This window comes from Zonotrichia albicollis, chromosome 1 (assembly GCF_047830755.1).
Source record: "Zonotrichia albicollis isolate bZonAlb1 chromosome 1, bZonAlb1.hap1, whole genome shotgun sequence".
NCBI classification, from domain to species: Eukaryota; Metazoa; Chordata; class Aves; order Passeriformes; family Passerellidae; genus Zonotrichia; species Zonotrichia albicollis.
Genome location: NC_133819.1, coordinates 109,377,839 through 109,396,005, shown reverse-complemented (window position 1 = coordinate 109,396,005; position 18,167 = coordinate 109,377,839). Strand labels below are relative to the sequence as shown.

Below are 18,167 nucleotides of genomic sequence, written 5' to 3'. Positions count from 1 at the left end.
TTTGCATCTTTTTTACAGCATTTCCGTGTCTGAGACGTGGTATACTGCTCTGTGGTTGGGCTGTAGTTGTGTTGGGCAGTGCCACTGTTCAGAGGTACCTTTGATGGGACAGGATTGAAAAGGAAGAGTGGGAATGATGAAGGGAAGAGGCACTGTCAGTGCTCCCTCTTTTTCTCACTCTGTGGTGGGATGTCCAGCTCTGCCTTTAGTACCACCATGGGCAAGTCTGTGTCAGTGCTGCAGGCACAAGCATTTAAAAGGTCAGCCTGCCAGCAGTTATAAAATCTACTCCTCTGTGAAAGTGCTGGCTCAGTTATCTGTGCCTAAGAAATCCAGGTGTAAAAGCCTGCTTTGAGGAATTCTGCATTCTACTTTCCTTATCAAGAGCTGCAACTGAGGCTTGAGAATACTTCATCCCTCCTACCTACCACCCCACCAGGACCATCTGTTTATTTTCTTAGGATGCTAGAAAGTGTCTCTCCTTCCCATAGAAATAAATATGTAGTCATTACTGTTTAAAAGGAGAAAACACAGAAAAAAAATTGTGTATGTATGTGTGTATATATAAAAATACATTAAATTAAAATAACAGTCTCAGATTTGAGAGGGCTTTATTTTAGCTTGCTGCCTTGGGTTGTTTGGTGAGCGGCATGTGGGGCTGATCTGAGATCCTTTATGTGTGCTTCCACCTTCTAGCACTGCAACCGTCTGTGTGGGATTTGGGTTGCTTTTTTAAAATTTCTCAGCCTTTCAGTAGAATTAATATCCCTTCCACTGTCTATAAAGCCTGGCATCAATATTCTATACCTTATCGCGTTTATGTGAAGTTGGCTGTCGCTGGAGACAGAAGTTCTCAAAGTGTTACTACTCCCCTTGCTGGTGTGTTGTAGCCATGGCACTCAGACACTTTGCTTTCTAGTGGCAAGCTGCTTCTTCCTATTTGAATTCATGAGGATGATTTTATGAAGAGACAGAGACAAATTTAAGAGTATAGGCTTTTTTCTCCTTTCTTATGCCGTGTGACTAATAAATTAATAGAATGGTTTTCACATGTCTCTGATTTTTGCAGACAGGGACCTCAGACGTGTAGACTCATCAGCATAGTTTTATTTGTGGTGGAAGGTATTTAAACAGCACCATGATAACTATTTTAGCTGGTTTGTTTTTCAGAACAGTTTATTCTCTTGAATGAAAAATTCTTAAAAAGGCTTACAGACATCTGAGTAAAGATTTACTGATATTGCTGCATTAAGGAGTAATAATAATAATTAATTTTCCAAAAGTTCAAAACAGGATCTGTTCAGCATGGTAAAAGCGTGTTCTTTTCTGGCCCCATGTAACTGATGAGGTCAAGTGTTACCACTTTCAGGTAAAATCAATTTTTTAATATGCAAATACAAAAGTCTGTATGGCCCTTTTGTCTCACTGTACAACTCGTTAAAACATTAATCTGCAGAAAAGAGGTTATAAATAAGGTAGACCAGGCTTTTAGGAAAAATTGGATCTTCAGAAGGAACTTGCTGGGGTTTTGCTTCCTTTTTTTAATACATTGACAAAAAAGTTACAGAAGCAACACAGATCTGTATTTCAGGAATTCACCAGCTGCAACCCAGAATGACGATTTCCTCCTGCATCTGGTGTTGCACTGAAACAGCTTTCATATGAAAAGCCGTTTTTTATGTTTTCTGTTTTTATATAAGGAGGTTTCTTTTCTGCCCAGTTCTAATGGGCTGTGTGGTGCCAGACCAAAGTTCTGCTGACTACAGTTATCTATCTGGTCTGCAGCAGGTAACCAAAAGCAGATTGCAAGTGAAGAATGCAAGAAAAAAACAGTAATTCATGGTCCCTTCCCCCAGGGCTCCGCCAGTTCCACTTAGGTAATGCTCTAATGATGTTACAGAATAAATTTTCAGGGAAAAAATTATCCTTCTCCCAAAGTGGAGAAAAGCTGGTGATGTTTGTTGGAATGGCCCTAAAATGTAACAAGGCTTTAAGAAAAGGTTCAGGCAGCTGATTTTCTTTTATTTTTAAATTGAGAGGGTGGGTCTTTGTCTGAGGATAGCAGAATGGAGACCTAGTGAACCATTAAAACAGAACTAGAGTAGGAAAATGCACTTTTTGCTCATCTCTGCGAACAAGAAAAAGCCAAATGCTGAGTAACAGTGGATTGGGCTCAGAGCTTCACATCACACCTCTGGTTTATGAACATTGAATCTGAGATGCAGAATCCAATTCTTAGTCATTCATTTTCATTGTAGCAAGCCAATCCATTTCATTCAAGGTGCTTTGCCTCCTTTTGTAGAGGCAGTCCAGATGAGGCGTCCTGACCACGTAGGTGATTGGCAGGGAGCTTTTATGGTTAAAACAGGGAAAAGTAGGCGGATACTGTCACCCTCATCCTATCATCTGTCACCTCAGTACTATATCCTGCAGGATAAACTGCTCTTACTCTGCTTTTTGCAGCCCATCTGTTCCTTATGCTTATTTAAGAGCATTCATATTTAAGGAATGACATTTTCATTTTATCATTAAAATATAGGTTGGCACTTTTCATTGTTTTCCTGTCTGGCTTTATATGGCATACTGGAAAAAATATTGAAGAGATCTGTGTCTGCAAAGATTTCTGTTTGATTGGACTGCATAAGTTCTATATATATATTTTTTTTAAAGCAGCCATAAAACCCCTCAAACATTTTAAAATTAACCACCCTAAGCCTTAATGTGGCTAGTTGAAGACACTGTGGGATTGTAATCCTGAAACACAGAACTAATTTTCTTGTTTTACTTTTAAATTAGAGGATTTTTTTTCGTTAACTAGAATTGAAATGTTTCAATTATGAATAATGCCAGGAAGAACCAGCACACTTGAGTGGGTTTAATGAATTGCATGTGTTTTTGCTGCTCTGTGAATGTGTATGTGGTCGTGGAGTTTCTGAGACCTGTCACTTAATATATACAGAAATGCATGTTTTATTTATGATGTATTAATTTTAACTATCCTAGCTTTTTTGTTTTATGAGCAGGGTTTCTGCAGAGCCCTAAGATCATTTTAATATGTTCAGAAGAAATTTCCACAGACACTGAACTGCAGAGCTTTATGTCTCATGAAAGTGTAAGAGTAACATGTTTCTTGTCTACATTTATTAGCCTTAAGAAGGCACTGGATGTTTCTGTCATGACTGAGAAAATACTTAAGGGTAGTTTATTCCTTCCATTGGGTAGATGGGTCATTTGCATTTACAATCCTTGATATTTTATGTCGATTTCAACCAATATTAGGCAGTGTTGAATAGGGACAAAGAGGCAGAAATGTAACTACTGTGATAAAACTTGAGGACAGGTGCTAACAATAAAATTGTACCCTTTTTTGAGAGTAATTTGAAAGGTCAAATTGCAACTCAGAGCATCTTAGCACTGGTGTTCGTTGTTTTTAAGGAAACAACATTTCCTTAGGAGATTTGATTTTACTTCAGTGCGTTTTATGCTGTGTACGTTAGAAAAATTTGTCTCTTTTGCCACATCCTTTTTTGGTTTATGAGCTGTTTTTTATCTTCTCTAAGGAACTGCTTACTGAAAGGCTGTATTTTAAGCCTTCAATTTAATGTTCCAGAGGAAAATAAGAGTGCTTCTGACTAAATCCCCAGTTTTACAGTAACTTGAGAGCAAACTGGCAAACTGCTATTCTAGCTAACATCATTGATTATCTTACTGCAAAGACAGTGAGTACAGCAAAGAAAACTAATGTGGTAAGGTTATGACTTCATTAGAAAAACTAGAAAATACAATTCATGCTCATTAAGTGTAAAGACAAAAAAAGCATATTTTCATTGAAGTGTTTTCATTTTTAAAAAAAATGCATAGGAGAGAACAGTATTACTTATTTTATTATTATTGCATTGCATTATTATTATTGCATTATTTATTAATTATTCATTGTTGATGTTTTAAAAAATGACCGAGAGCTGTTTTACAGACTGAAGTGTAATTGTCAGTGTGAGATTCTCCACATGAGAAAGCAAAGATATTATATTTAAAAATAGGAAAAATGCTTTTTACAGAAGAGCAGTGAAAAATTTTCAAGTGGTATCCAAAAATCTGATCATGGATCAGATTGGGATGTAGGTATATATATATATCAGATTGTGGATGTGTGTGTGTGTATATATATATGTATATATGTGCGTGGGTGTGCTACATTATTGATAGTATGTAATGTATTAATTTATATACTATAACATAGTATAGAAAATAGATATTGTGTATTTTATATATATATTATAATAGTAATAATATAGTTTTCTTTGTTAAGAAGAGATTGTAAATCTTCAGCTTTCTCCTAAAGGAGTAGCAGTACAAATAAAGACATTGGTATCTTTTCTATGATTTCTCTAATTTCACAAATTTAAAAAGATTGAGGGATTAAAAAAAGAGGATTTTTTCTTTTGGAGGGTTTCTTCGCTTTCTAAGAGCTCATTTATAAGCCAGGCTTCCCTACTTGCATGTTTGGAGAAGATAGTGGAGCAGGTGAAGCTCCATGCCTGCCTTTTAGACATGTTTGCTCCAGCATGTGGGTGGGCTGTTCTGGGGAAGGAATGACTGATTTGGGGTGGGTTTCAGGGTGGGGTGAGGGATTTGTAGCAAAGGGCAAGGGTGGTTAGGCTGGCCCAGAGTTAATTCTCCCTTCTACTTTGCAGCATCCCCACTCAGTGGCAGACAGCTCTCAGAAGCAACAGCAGTTCAAGGACTGTTGAGTAATTTAAACAACCTGCCATAAAGCTAACGATGTGTCTCCCTTGAGTTATAGAAATTATAGCATTGACTTTATGCAGGAAAATACTCATCATGTTTCAGTAAATAAAGTGTATTTTAGACTAACACAGTGATTGGTGGTGGATTTTATTATTATTGTTGTTGTTGTTTTTGTTGTTACTCTTTTATTATTATTACTATCATTACTGATAGATTTTGCCTGTCACTTTTGCTTTATTTTCTTTAAATAAAACAAAAACAAAAAAAAAAAAAAAAAAAAAACAACAAAAAAAAAACCAAAAAATAAAAAACTCCACGATGTTTCAAATACTGAGACCCAAAACTGTGTAACTCATGGAAGTGACTATGAAAGTTATTTGGAGTAGGACTTTGTCACTAGAGGGCACTTAGTCACATAAAATTACCCATCTTTGGGTTGGGTTGGTTTTGGGTTTGGGTTTTTTTTTTGTAACAGCTTCTTTCTCTAAAATGTCTTCTAAAATATTTGTTGATTTTGCTGGAATTTATTATTGATTTAGGAGTATGCAAGTATAGCCATAAATATCTGTAAACCCAAGAGTATCAGGGCAGTGATCTGCAGTGAAACATTTCCTCTGGGACAGGGAATAAACAGAAGCATAATATTTCCTCTGGGACAGGGAAGCTAAAGGGAAGCTTTTTGTACAGGATTTAGCACAAAAAACAGGCTAAAATTATACCAAAAGGTCGCTCAATTAGTATTAATTTAATTAATAAAACCTGAAGTGGAACAAATTATCATACTTAGCAGCAGGGGTGTGTAATCACAAACACAGACACAGTTCTCAAGTATCAAAATCTCTGCTGTAAACTGACAAATGAAAAATCTCCTGTTACTGAAAACAAACAAAGCCAGAGCCCTCATTTACACACACCACTCATGAAGTACTTTAGGTAGTAGAGTGCGGTTTTATAAGTGGGTTTAGCATACTTGGCACTTCACTGTAGGCCATCTAGCTTATTACGGTAGTTTACTTTCCTGGACACCGAACCTCAGCCATTTCTGATGGGGTGCTTAAGGCTCACTGGTAGTCTGGCCACTTAGGGACATACTGGCAGCTCATGGCACACCTTTAAAGCTGCCTTTGTGCTGGGAAGTTGTGCCCTTTACCTTCTGGCTCCATGGCTGTGGTAGTTTGCCATGGGACCTTTTTTCTCTGATGGATAAGAAATTCCAGTGGGCTGGAGAGCTGATGCCCCAGGGGGTGTCCCAAGAGGGTGGGGTTTGCTTTATTTTTTAGCTGGCTGTTACTGCCAATCACAGAGAGAAAGAAGGTACTCAGGGACTGCATCTACCAGGCCAGCTTAATGCTGAGGTATGCAGAATGCCCAGTATTAATTTACACATGCTTTCAGCAAGCATGGCATGCAGTCATGGCATGTCTGTCAGCTCTGTCCTCGGCTTCTGACCAAAGCCTCCCATAGAAGGCCTTGGTCCAGTGTTACTTGGGGTTTTTTAGCTGTCTGGGCAGTCTGACAGGTTAATTATCAAAATAATCAGCTGTTGTGAGTGGGTGGAACCAGGGATGAGTATTCCAGGTGTGAATGAGTCTGTGAATGGGAAGGGATGGTAACTGCCAGACCATTGTTGATAGAGCTTGTGAGAAGCAGAAGCAGTGACAAGGACCAAATACAGGGGAAGCACATGGTTTGTTTTATTTCTAAGCCAAACTTCATCAGATTAAGCCTTTGCTGGAAATTTAAACTTGGAAATTTAAAGAGTTTTGAAAACACATGTTCAAGTAGCTACATATATAAATTGCCTTTTGTATTTTCCTATATCCCTTCCCCTAGATGGAGGGAATGCTACTGTGGTGCATTTTGGAAGACATGCTAGTGGAATAATAGAATTGTAACAGCTTGCCAGGATTTCCTGTGTCCCTTCTGTTCAGAATTCTAGCTCATTATCAATGGACATGTATACCCAGGGCTGCAGCACTGCCTTTGCACTCATGGACTTGACACCAGGTCTGACTCTCTGAATGCCATTTGCATGGCTTCTGTCCTTCCACAAATGGAAATGGAAATATTTTCTATTCTCGAGGTCAGAGAAAAAGTTTAAAAGTCCAGAGGTTAGTGTGCCCTCTAGCAAAACCCAAGGGAATAGATTTCCTGTTGATTTTCTATATCTAAGGAATTTCAAGCAATGCTCTTTGGGCAGAACTGAGAATTTAAAGTTCAAGTCAGAGTCAATAACTGTGGATTATCGCTTAAGCTGAATACAAGGTCAAAACCATTGAGAAAGACTTTTTCTGGGTCCCCATTCATGGTGCTGGCTGTCTGCTATGGCTCATAGGAACTTTGTCCTTGATGGTGCAGTCTTGTCTGTGTAGGCACCAAGGTCTGTCCCTCTGTAGTGTGTGCCAGGTGCTCAGATGGCCTGTATGAGTGTTTCACTACATGGATCGTGTTGCAGGGCAAGGATTTACAACCTGGACTTCTTTTTTCTCTGTCTGTCATGATGAACTTCACTGCAGTACACCTCCCACCACATTTCCTTGAAAGATGTGGTGAACCTCTGAATTCATGATCCCACTGAATGCTAAGAGAAATTAAAAATTGTGTTTTATGAAAACAGGATAAAATTATGCACAAAGCATATATCTGCACATTTTGTAATGGCAGTCCCTATCTAGACTGTAAGGCAGAGGAGAATAACACTTCCTACTCTTGTAATCAAAAGAAACCAGTTCCAATCACAGTGGTAATACCAAGTATTTAAAAAATTGGAAAGGGAAATTTTCTCTAGTTTTGCTGCCTAAGCTTTTTACGTGGAGCAGGCAGAGGGCAGTAGGTGCTAACATTCAGGATCTCTTCTCCGTAGCCCAACGCTATGGAGGCAGACCACGAGGCTGCTCCTCAGCCTGGATTGTAGGTAAGCTGATTTTCCATGGAAATAGACTGGGAGCACTCACACAATCTGTTAATATAACTCAGCAACTGCAGGTGTAGCAGCTTAGAATGCTAAATTTGAGCCTCTTGGTAGGACTTAAAACCAGCAATGAGAAGAGAGCGTGCATTGACTGGGGTTCTCCATACAGGTGAACTTTGAAGCAGACAGCCGATTTTTTTCTAACACAGCCTAGACAATTCATGTCTTGCACAGATTTTGTTTTCTGTTTTTTAAATAAATGAAGTGATAAGCATTATTTGCCATGAAAATGAATCTCTAGAAAAAGAGATTAATTTCTCCTCTAGACAGAGAAAAAACATAGGAGGATGATGGTATGAACAAAGCTTAATTAAAATATAATTGTATTTAATCAATGCAGTATAATTAGAAATAGTGCTTAAGAGTTCATTTTAATGGCTGTTGGGCTATTTGTATTCTTTAAATTAATATCTGGCTTATGAACAAAACTCAGCTCACTTCTCAAAAAGGCTCATTTGTTTTTCTCTAGTGATTTTTGTGTAGTTCCAAGGAAGCAGAACCAGTAAACCAGAAAATTGATAGGTGGTAAAAATTTCCTGTAATGCCTTCTAAACCGTTTATGCTTCCAGCCTGTGGCACAACAGAATGGTCTGGTGTTAGCATCTACCTTAGGATACTGCAGGTGAGTCTCTTGCTCACAGTAAACTTTCCAGGTGGCATTGGAAGTCACTGAAATCATTGTGTTTGTTTCTTTTTCATTACACACAGTCTAGTGCTTTTAATATTCAGTGAGTCTGTTCCTCCTGTTTCTTGGAAATTTATTTAAGTGCTGGTCAGTCTCCTGTGGTTGGAGACTCAACAGGAATGGTCAACAGTACGTGCAGGTGGTGCATGTTGTTATTGAAGGTGTCCAGACTCTGAAGTATTTTAAATCAGTGTTTTTCTTTTTTTAACTTTCTTGCATTGTTAGACATGCACACAGCAGCAACACTGCCTGAGACCAGAGCTCTGTCTTGCTCAATATCCTAGCAGCAAAGTGAAACCTTCTCACGGTACTTTCTCAAACTCCAGCAGTTTGTGTTTCAGAAACTTCCTGTGCCAGAGGTGGTTTTTGTTTGCTTCTCACCCCCAGAAGGATTTCCCGTCTCTGAGCTTGTTCAGTTGTCCCCTGAATCCATGTAAAGTTTTAGCATCTGTAACATCCCCTGGCAAAGAGTTCCTGAGTTTCCTTTCTCAGTTGCATGGAGAGCTGCTTCCTCATGTTTGTTTTCCACCTGCCATCTGCCTGCTTCATCTGATGCCCCCAGCCTTGTGTTACAATGGGCAGCAAACAGTCAGTTGTGATTCACCCCTTCCATGTCACTCATGATTTTACAGATCCCTATCATATCTCCTCTGGATCATTGCTTTGCCAGGTTTCGTAGTTGTTGCTCCTTGTAAGCCAGTTATACTTTCAGTCCACCCTCTTTACTTCTTCTTCAGCTCTGTTACAAGAGTGGAAGGATCAGAATTGCAAATAATATTTAAGATGCAAGTGTGTGAATATGCAGAAACACAATAGTTGCCTTTTAGTTTTTCTCTGGTGTTCAGTTTGCTTTCTCTACTTGTGAGCAGGAAGATGACATTTACAAAGAAGTTTCACCACCACAAGATCTCATTCCTGGGTAGCAGTGTGCTTGTAACTCAGTTCAGAGTCCACTACTTCTGAGTCTAAATTAAGATTTCCCCTAAAAGATTTCTAGCATCATTTTGTATGAATTTCACTTCAAATGTCATTTTATTATGAACCTACTCTCTTAGAAAGTTCTTTAGCCTCCATCATTTCTACCCCAAATAACTTATTGTCATCCACAAACATTGTGTCTTTCCTGTTTGTTCTCTTTCTCAGGTAACTTCAGAATGGGCTGATCAATATCATCATGAGGATATCCTACATCGATATCCTCAACATGAGGCAGCAGGACTCCACTGGGGATTTTCTTCCACAGTGAAACTGACTGTCCTCTCTCATATTCCTATGCCCTGTTTCCTTTCTTTTCAACAGTTGCTTTTCCAAAACTGTGCAAAGGTGTTCACTCTAGTTCACTGCCTGCTAAGTTTCCTTAAGAAATCTTGTGAGAGATATTCTCAAATACCTTTTGGGAAGCCAAATAGATGATGTATCTGAATATTTAAAAAATGGAAAAAAAAAAAATAAAAGAGTGCCAAACAATGCATGCCCTAAAAGAAAATAGCTGGTTGTCAAGTGAGTTGTTATTATTGTGCATCTGAACTATTCAGTCATTTGTTACGAACCTGGGTGTTCTGATGCTGAGGGATCTGAAGCAGCTGGGCAGATAAGGACTCTGAGGATACGGAACTATAGGTTTATGCTGATCTACACATGAGCTTCCCAGATGGGGACTTCTCATTGCCCCCACAGTTGTTTCCAGCCAGGTGTCTTGATCTGCACAGCTGATGTGGCTGCTCTGAGCTCATATGGTTGAGGCAATATGAGAATTTTTAGCTGAGTCAGGACTGTGATATGTCTTGACCCCACAGTGCAGTTGCACTGGTGGCCAGCACATGGAAGGAGGAAAGCACATCCCTTCAGCTGCAGCAAGGGCTGGGCATGGGGAAGCTCAAATCAATCATAAAAGCAAACCCTAAGAAACATTGCTTGTCTGTAGCTTCTATAAAGGGGTATTTTTAGCTAAGATTATTTGGGTCTTGAGTGTGTGTAGGTAGATGCATGATGGCATAAGTTTTCCAGCAAAAAAATAGTGGTCCACACTGGATTTGTAGAATTGGTCTAATCTCTTCTCAGAAATTATAATTAAAGGGATTTTTTATAATTTTTTTCTGTCTTGCTTTCTCCTGTGATTGATGAGCCTAGCTCTCATTACTACAATAATTTGTTACTATATTTAACCTAAGCTTGGTTCTATACAGTTGCAACCAGTGGTGTTTCTGTTTTAATGTGATTCTGAGAGCTATTTATCTGTAATCCATGGGACAAAAAGTACTGAAAGTAGGAACATACTGATATGCTTGTATGAAGAGAAGAAATATGAAGCTCTGAGCCATTTGCATCTCTGTTCTTCCAGAGTCTCTGACTGTACATCTAATTAACCAGCAATTTAAAAATATTAAGCATTTCTTTCACCCCCCCCCCCCGCTAGCAACATCAATACGTAAAAGTAATTTTGCTGAAGATTTGCATCTCACATGCTTGCAACATTTGGACCTAGCCTTTATATTATAAACAAACCACAGTGTACAAATTACTTTAATTATAGCAATAGGTCAGTATGTTAGTGATGCCCAAAAGTTATGTGGGGGGTGGATGTTCAATTATCACATTTTCTTTTTAGATCCCTTGGAAGGCAGGAAATTCAATTCTCTCAAACTGCTTTTTACCCTTCACTAAATATTTAAGCAATCACAATTTGTGTAGCTTTAGTCCAAAATAACTTCTAATTTGAAGATAATTTTTCCACATTTCATTTGTGTTTCTTTTCACATTCTTTAATCAGATTTCATATAACGTATTATGTCCATTAGAACTAAATATTAATAATAAGCTAAACAGAAATATGCCTTTTTCCCTTAGTCTGTGGACATAAGTGAAGACCTTGTCCCTGCAGTTAGCAAGAAATCATTGCCAAGTTGGTAGTCACATACAATATTGACTGTGTTCCCCTCTCAGAAGAAAAGAGAAATGTTTCATTCTGAGTGTTCACTTCATTAGAAATCAGTAATGTACATGTGAATAAAGTCACCATATTATGGGATTGCGTCTCTTAGTACTTGCTGAAGCTTACTTGGTCAGTAATTCTCATGCTGATTCATGTCAGGCTTGCAGAATTAATGGGAAAAGAATGCAGTTCACTAGGGAAGAATAAACAAGGTGGTTCTTTCAGTCATAGAAAACCATGTTGGATCACTTGGTGCAAAGGACTCTCTCAGAAATTTTTCCACCTTCGTAGCTGACACATTAATCTTGCCCTCAGTCTGGGGTATCATCAGAGCTGCCAGTCTTAGTACACACCCATGGTTTGCAACCAGGACTGGGTAGGCTTGTCTCTTAAATCCGTCTGCCAGTCATGAACACAGCTGCAATTTCAGCTGTGAATTCTGCCTCTCCCTGCAGTGCCTGGCATGGCACATCCTATGGAGAGATTGTTGTTTGAAGGCTGCAGTGTAAGTAGCAGTTGTTGGCTGTGTGGTCACGTTCTTCTCATAGGTCTCTGCAGAACTGCACCTGCACGTTTATGGATGCAAATTGTACCTCAGCAGCAGCTTTTGGTATGTACCTGTGGTCCTTTGCAAGCAGCAGCAGTATGTTTTGTGGGCAGAAATTGCTGGCATGTACAAAACCTGCAGGTGTGGTTTTAAAGCCTGTTTTACTCTCTGTGCCAGTAAAGGATGCGCTGTACCTGAGAGCATCTACCTAGACCCTGCCCGAGTGATCAAACTGATGCAGTGCAGCATTCATGCTTTTGGTATTGGGGTACTTTGCATTTTCTGTGTACAGAAAACCTTACCATACACCACCTTACTGCTGTTATTTTTTCAGTCTCTGCTTAATTAAAAAGAATCATTTAACTACGTTTTCACTGACATATGTTGAGTTCAGTTCTCACAAAGATTTCTCCATCTGAACTTGCTTCATCACCCCTGCTGCTTTCCACTTCTGAGCACTGCCAGTATCCTCACTGGTGTAGCAAGGATGGCACACAAAGGGAGGCACAACAGGCGTTCCTAAAGTGAGCAAAAGGCTCCTCCCAAGCAGAGCATGGTGCTGTTTGTAAGGCTTAGAGCATCAGGGTGTTTCACCTGCGGGCAAGGAGGCAGCTGCAATTATCCATAGTGGGTGCAATATATAGCCAGTGCTACACAGCTGCCCAAAGCTAGTGGCAGGGCAGATTGCAAGCCTAAGCTACAGGTTTGGCTTTAAAGACAACAAGCATAAAAGAGCTTTGTCTTTAAAGACAACAAGCATGGCATACTTTTAAATGTGCTCTCATATAGTCGTGGTGAATCCTTTACAGACTGGCCTTCTGAATTGATTTTAGGTTTCTGGGGAAGTGTTGTCATGGGATCTTGGTTAAATAATTGCTGACAGTTCTCTCTAACAGGAATCTTTTTTACTTCTGTGCATAAAGTATTGTATAATTTTTCTTTTCCCTTATCAACTACCCTGAATGATAGTTTGAATTTTCTGATGTTCAGAGAACAACCTTGCATGTTTTTATATATCATTGCACTTTTCTTGTTGAGGATTGCTTGTGCACCATTATCAGCTATTCTTATAAGGAGCTCCTTAAAATATACTTTTTGTGAAAAAAAAGCAAAAAAGTAAAAAAAAAAAAAACCACAAAAAATAAACAAAAAAAACCAGAAAAACAGTACTAAGGTTGTATGAATAAAGTCAGATAAATATGTTATTTAGGGCTACAAACTATCTTTGCCTAAGAACGTTATTTCTTTATAACAATAAGAACTGAGGGTCCATAGTCTTTTCTTGTAGTGGAGAATCTGTGGGAAGAAGAGGTTTTACCATGCTCTAGACAACAAAAATTGATTCAAGTTACATTACTAAATAAGTAGCCTCGTTTGATAATATAATCTCCCTTGGTAATATTTAAGTAATGTAGTCATAAATGACAGGCATAAAAACTCTGCATCCTCTCATAATTTGCATTCACATGTTGGAAATTGATTATTTAGATTAATTGCTATTACCAAACTATAAATCCATTTGAGAACTGAATCTGTAGCAGTGGCTGAGCTTTCTGCCCTCTTTCTCCTTCCCCAAGTTCTTTTGAGTAGCACAAACCTGAATCCTTGTGCATCTTGGATTCATATTATGTTCTCAGTCATGGATGACCTTTTACAAATGACTTCCAATAGCTGCAGCTGAAGTCAACCACAAGATTTGGTCTTAAAAGGTCATATTCCAGTTATACAAAATGTAGATAAATTTGCACTCCCTGCAGCAACTGATTGCTGTAGGTTTTTGGTTTGTATCTGACCAATTTTAACTCAAAGCCATGCATTAGAAAAGGTTATGTTCTAGCTTTTGTTTCTTTTTGCCTTTCTCCACCTAATTTTCTTTCACTATTAAATTATTTGGTTCACAGTTATTTTCCAGTTGTTTAAGTTCTGTTTTGTAAGGTTCCTATTTCTCCTTTTCCTTTTTCCTCTCTCTTCTTTACTAGTGGATTAATTACAGATTATTCCCATAAATGTGAGCTGTGTCTTTCTGTTACTCTCAGGTTCTCACTGGGGAATATTCTACTTCTAACTGGAATTATTTCAGAGAAGTTGTTTGAGGCCATTCTGCTAAGAGCATGCCTTAGAGTGTCGCATTTAGACCTTAAACAAAGAAACAGGGAAGATTTAAACAACTACAGTTTGTTTATGTAGGCATAATTCAGAATGAGTAGTAAATTAAAAGAATATTTGCTCTCATCACCACTGGTCACTTCCTGGCCTTATGTTGTACAGACAATTCATCTTCTTTTTATTTCTGAAATGCAGAAACTGTAGACTAAGGCTTCCCATGGTGACTTTGCTGTGGGACTCTACTTTGTAATTAGTGCCAAGAAGCTGGATTTTTCCATCCCTGTTTGGGCTTGCTGTGTACTCAACTTGCTTACACTACTGATTCACACTAGAGAAGCTCTGTAGCTCAGCTGTTTGTGGTGCAGTTATCCTGGCAGGTGAGTCAAAATAAGTTTTTCTGGGCTTGTGTGCTGCTTCCCATTGGTACTGATACCTTCATATGCTAATCCCGGGGTGTTCTAATTAAGATTATATCAGAATAGTGTGCTCCAGAGGTGGAGATCAACTTTTCTTGGCTACCAGTGAAAAACCAACAGCTGACCATGATGACAACCAGGATGATGATGACTCCATGAGGCTTTGCCTTGAGGTGGTTAATTGGACTGCAAATTTCAACTGTACTCATATTCCTCATCTGGACAGGGCCAACCATATGTCCTTAATATGAACATAATGCAAGCAGGATCCAAAACCAAAGCCAGACTACTGCAATATTTCAGTCCACTGTGAGCCCAGTGCAAAGGTTCAGCGGCCTAAGAGCATAGCAGGGTGTATTAGAGAGAGTTGTATGCCCACAGCTTTATTTCTGTGTGGGGTCTGAGCATGTGGATTCAAGCTCCAGTTGCTCTCCATGCTCTTTTCTATCATGACAGCTCTTACTGTGATGTTCTTAGAGTAAAAAACCCTTACAGTTTTCCTTCGTTGGAAAAAAATCAGTCAATTATCCAAGGCCATGTTGGTTGGAGCTCTGAGCAACCTGGTCAAGTGAAAGGTGTTCCTGCCCATGGCAGCAGGGTTAGCACTAGAAGATTTTTAAGGTCGCTTCCAACCCAAGTCATTGTATGATTTTATGATCCTTCACAGAATGATGTACTAAGAACCTTGATACAGGAAACTGCAACAGATGGGCAGAAACAACTTCCTTTGTGTCAAAGCCTGAAAACTTTTTTTTTTTTTTGAATACAACTGCATAAGCAATTGAGCTTGACATGGGAGCACAGTCAAAAAGGTATTTTAACAGATTATGTGACCTACCCTCCAGATTATCATAACATAAAGCAGTGTAAAACTTCATACATAACTAGCAACATGAAAGGGGAGACTTGTGGTTTGTATGAGTTCAGATGAAAAAGCAATGGCTCTTGCAGTGTGGGAACTGAGAATTTTTACCATTGGATTTGGATCACGTTGTGATAGGATTTCAAAAAATGCACCTACTAAGACATAATTAACTGGTCTTTGCTTGCCTATTACAGATGAATAGGAATGTGTGATTTGCTCCATTCCGTTCCTTTAAGAGTGCAGGAATGTGAAAAAAAGTAGTGAAGCAGTTGGATAAAAAGAAAAAAACTTTTCAAAGCAATTGCATAGTGAGCTGTAAAACAAATTTGAAACAAACTACTCTTGTTGTTAGACACAGGATGAATGCCAAATAGGCATTGAAAATATGCACCATGTTCAGCTGGAAACCATCCAAATCGTGATATCAATATTGTGTTGATGTTACAACCAAATACACTGTCTGGCATGTTTCCACTATCTCAAATCTTCCATCCTTAAAGGAAAAATAGGACAAATTTTTGCTTTCCCTTTTCCCAGTTACAGAAAGCACAGCCTTCTAGAAGAAAACTGGCAAACAAGGCTGCTTACTAATTCCATTAGTGGGCATCTTGGCAATTCTGTCTCATTTGAAAATTTTTATCACTGCTGATGAGGCAGAGAGCAGGTAAAGCTTCAAATTTTTAATTAATTTATGTTGTAACATCTCGTCACCCTAAGTACAGTTACACAATGTTAGTCAATGCAGGATTTGGTCCAGGAATGGATTTGAGTTTTACCCCCACCTCCTTTTTACACTCAACAGAATTAATGAATGAGAGTCCTCAGTCTTATTAAGACTAATGTTCCTTTGTCAGTCCAATTTTTTTTTTCCTTTGGGGTTCCTTCTTGTTATGACTTCGTTAGGTGGAAACTGAATGGTCTATGTTAATCAGCACAAGACATTTGGCTACTCAAGCTTTGGTAAATGTTTAGTTTCCCAGGGTCCTTTGAACCTCCCAGGGAACAGTTCTGCATCCTTATTAGAGACTGACAATTAAAGGTCTGTTTTCATATCAAAAGTAATCACGAAAAATTAGCCAGGGAGACCTTGGAATGCTGTGAGAGTTTCAGTATTTTGAGATGGCCAACTTTCCTTCATTTGCTTCAATCAGTATCAACTTGGGTTTCTTTTTATGTTTCCTTCTGCCAGGACAACTTATGAGTTGGCACTGTGACAACTGAGAAGGATTATGCAATACCATGAAGATGTGATTAATGTATTTTAGGCTACTGTAATCATATTCAGTTGCATAATTATCGTGGAGGTGCAACAGTAAGCTAAACTAGGTTTTGAAGGCAATGGTATAAATGAGCACTTTTGGTTTATTTAATTCCTTGTCAGAAGGAGGAGGAAATGATGTGCAGGTCTGCAAGAGCTGTGTTGCAGACTCCAGAGATTCTGCTGATAAAACATAGGAAATGTATGGTTCTGCCCTAAATATTTTAATTTTTGTGTGCCTAGTTACAGGCTTTCACAGAAGATAATCTGTTAGTGTCACACCTTTTCTGTTAAAAGCCTGAAAAACAAATCTGAGTGTTTCTTCCCCAGGCTCTGATGCCATGGGAATTTGCTGCAGAAGTTTATCAAAAATGAGTGCTTTGATTTATTTACACGTCTCAGAATCTGTGCTGGTAGATCAGGACTGCAGTAATCAAGGTGGGGCAGGTCACAATTTAATAGGTTGCATATGTGTTTAAGTCTAAAAACACAAAGTAAAAGATGAAATTGGTAGTGTTTATTTCACAAACTGGAAAAATAAAACTAAATTGGTATTAGAGCATCAAATTCCCTCTTCACAAATGATTATTTAGAAGTACCATTCCCACTTGAATGTTAAGTGAATATGGCTGGTCCAGATTATGCATATGGCAGTTTCAGAGCAAGGAGGAGGGTCCCCTCTGCCCCCTGAGATCTCCACACTATTCTCAGTCTTTCTGAAAACCCTCAGATACCTGGGAACAGAGAAACAGACTCAGCATTTCTGTTCATCCCCTTCCTTTCTGCCATGCCACAAATATAAGTAGAATTATCTGAAGACTTAAGGAAGCAAATTTTTATTCCAAAGCTTTTATTTTGACATTGATTATGGTTGCTCCAAGTATATAAAAATTTGGATTTGATTTTTGAAAGAAAAAAAAATCTTTTGTTGCTAGATCTTATAGCAGTCATGTCACATAAATTGGCAGATCTGTATACTTAAGGGACTTTTCTCTCTAATTAAATGCAGTAGTAATGTCTTGCCTTTTGAAATGAAACCTTTGTTTTTTTCATCTGCATACTTACAGAACAAACATGCTGTCAAAATCCTTAATGTATCCAACTATTTGAACGTAAAGAACAGCATCAAGCTGGTTTTTGTTCTATTGAAGTGTACTCATATTTCCAATCTGAATCTTTTGTACCTGGTGATCTTAATTATATTTGAGCTGGAAGTAGTTTAACATTAAAGGGAATTACAGCAGATTAATCTGTAAACCTGCACAAATATGCCATTCCTTTGTATAGAGGTAGGCAGGGTATGGAGTGCATAATTACGTGTTGTTTTCTGCGTAGGCTGTGTGCATGAGGCTGAGGAGTTGGTGCTGCCATTCCTCGTGACAGCAGCAGATATGGCATGTTCTCATGTCTTGCAGCTGTCAATTACATTAGAAAACATACGTTATTCCTCCCAGTAAGGTAATCTTTTAATCATGGACAACCAACCAAAACAACAAAAAAAAATTAAAAACCAACTTGCCCTGGAAACAGAAATTAGTATACTAATTAGTGTATGAACATACAGAGAATTCTTTTAAACAATGTTGTGGTAATTTTTTTTTCTAAAGTGATATAGCTTGAGGTCAACCCAAGAAGGGC

General features: G+C 38.5%; 1 protein-coding gene across 10 annotated transcripts in view; it reads left to right on the top strand.

The window, feature by feature from the left end:
- CHST9 (carbohydrate sulfotransferase 9) overlaps positions 1-18,167 on the top strand; it is an 89,143-nt gene that overhangs the window by 48,803 nt on the left and 22,173 nt on the right. The window contains exon 1 of one of the 10 annotated variants that reach the window (XM_026791043.2): positions 7,624-7,663. The exons of the other annotated variants lie outside the window; for them this stretch is intronic. The gene's annotated coding sequence lies outside the window, so the exon portion shown is untranslated. Of the gene's footprint in view, positions 1-7,623; positions 7,664-18,167 lie in introns of those variants that run through there. 10 annotated transcript variants of the gene reach the window in all.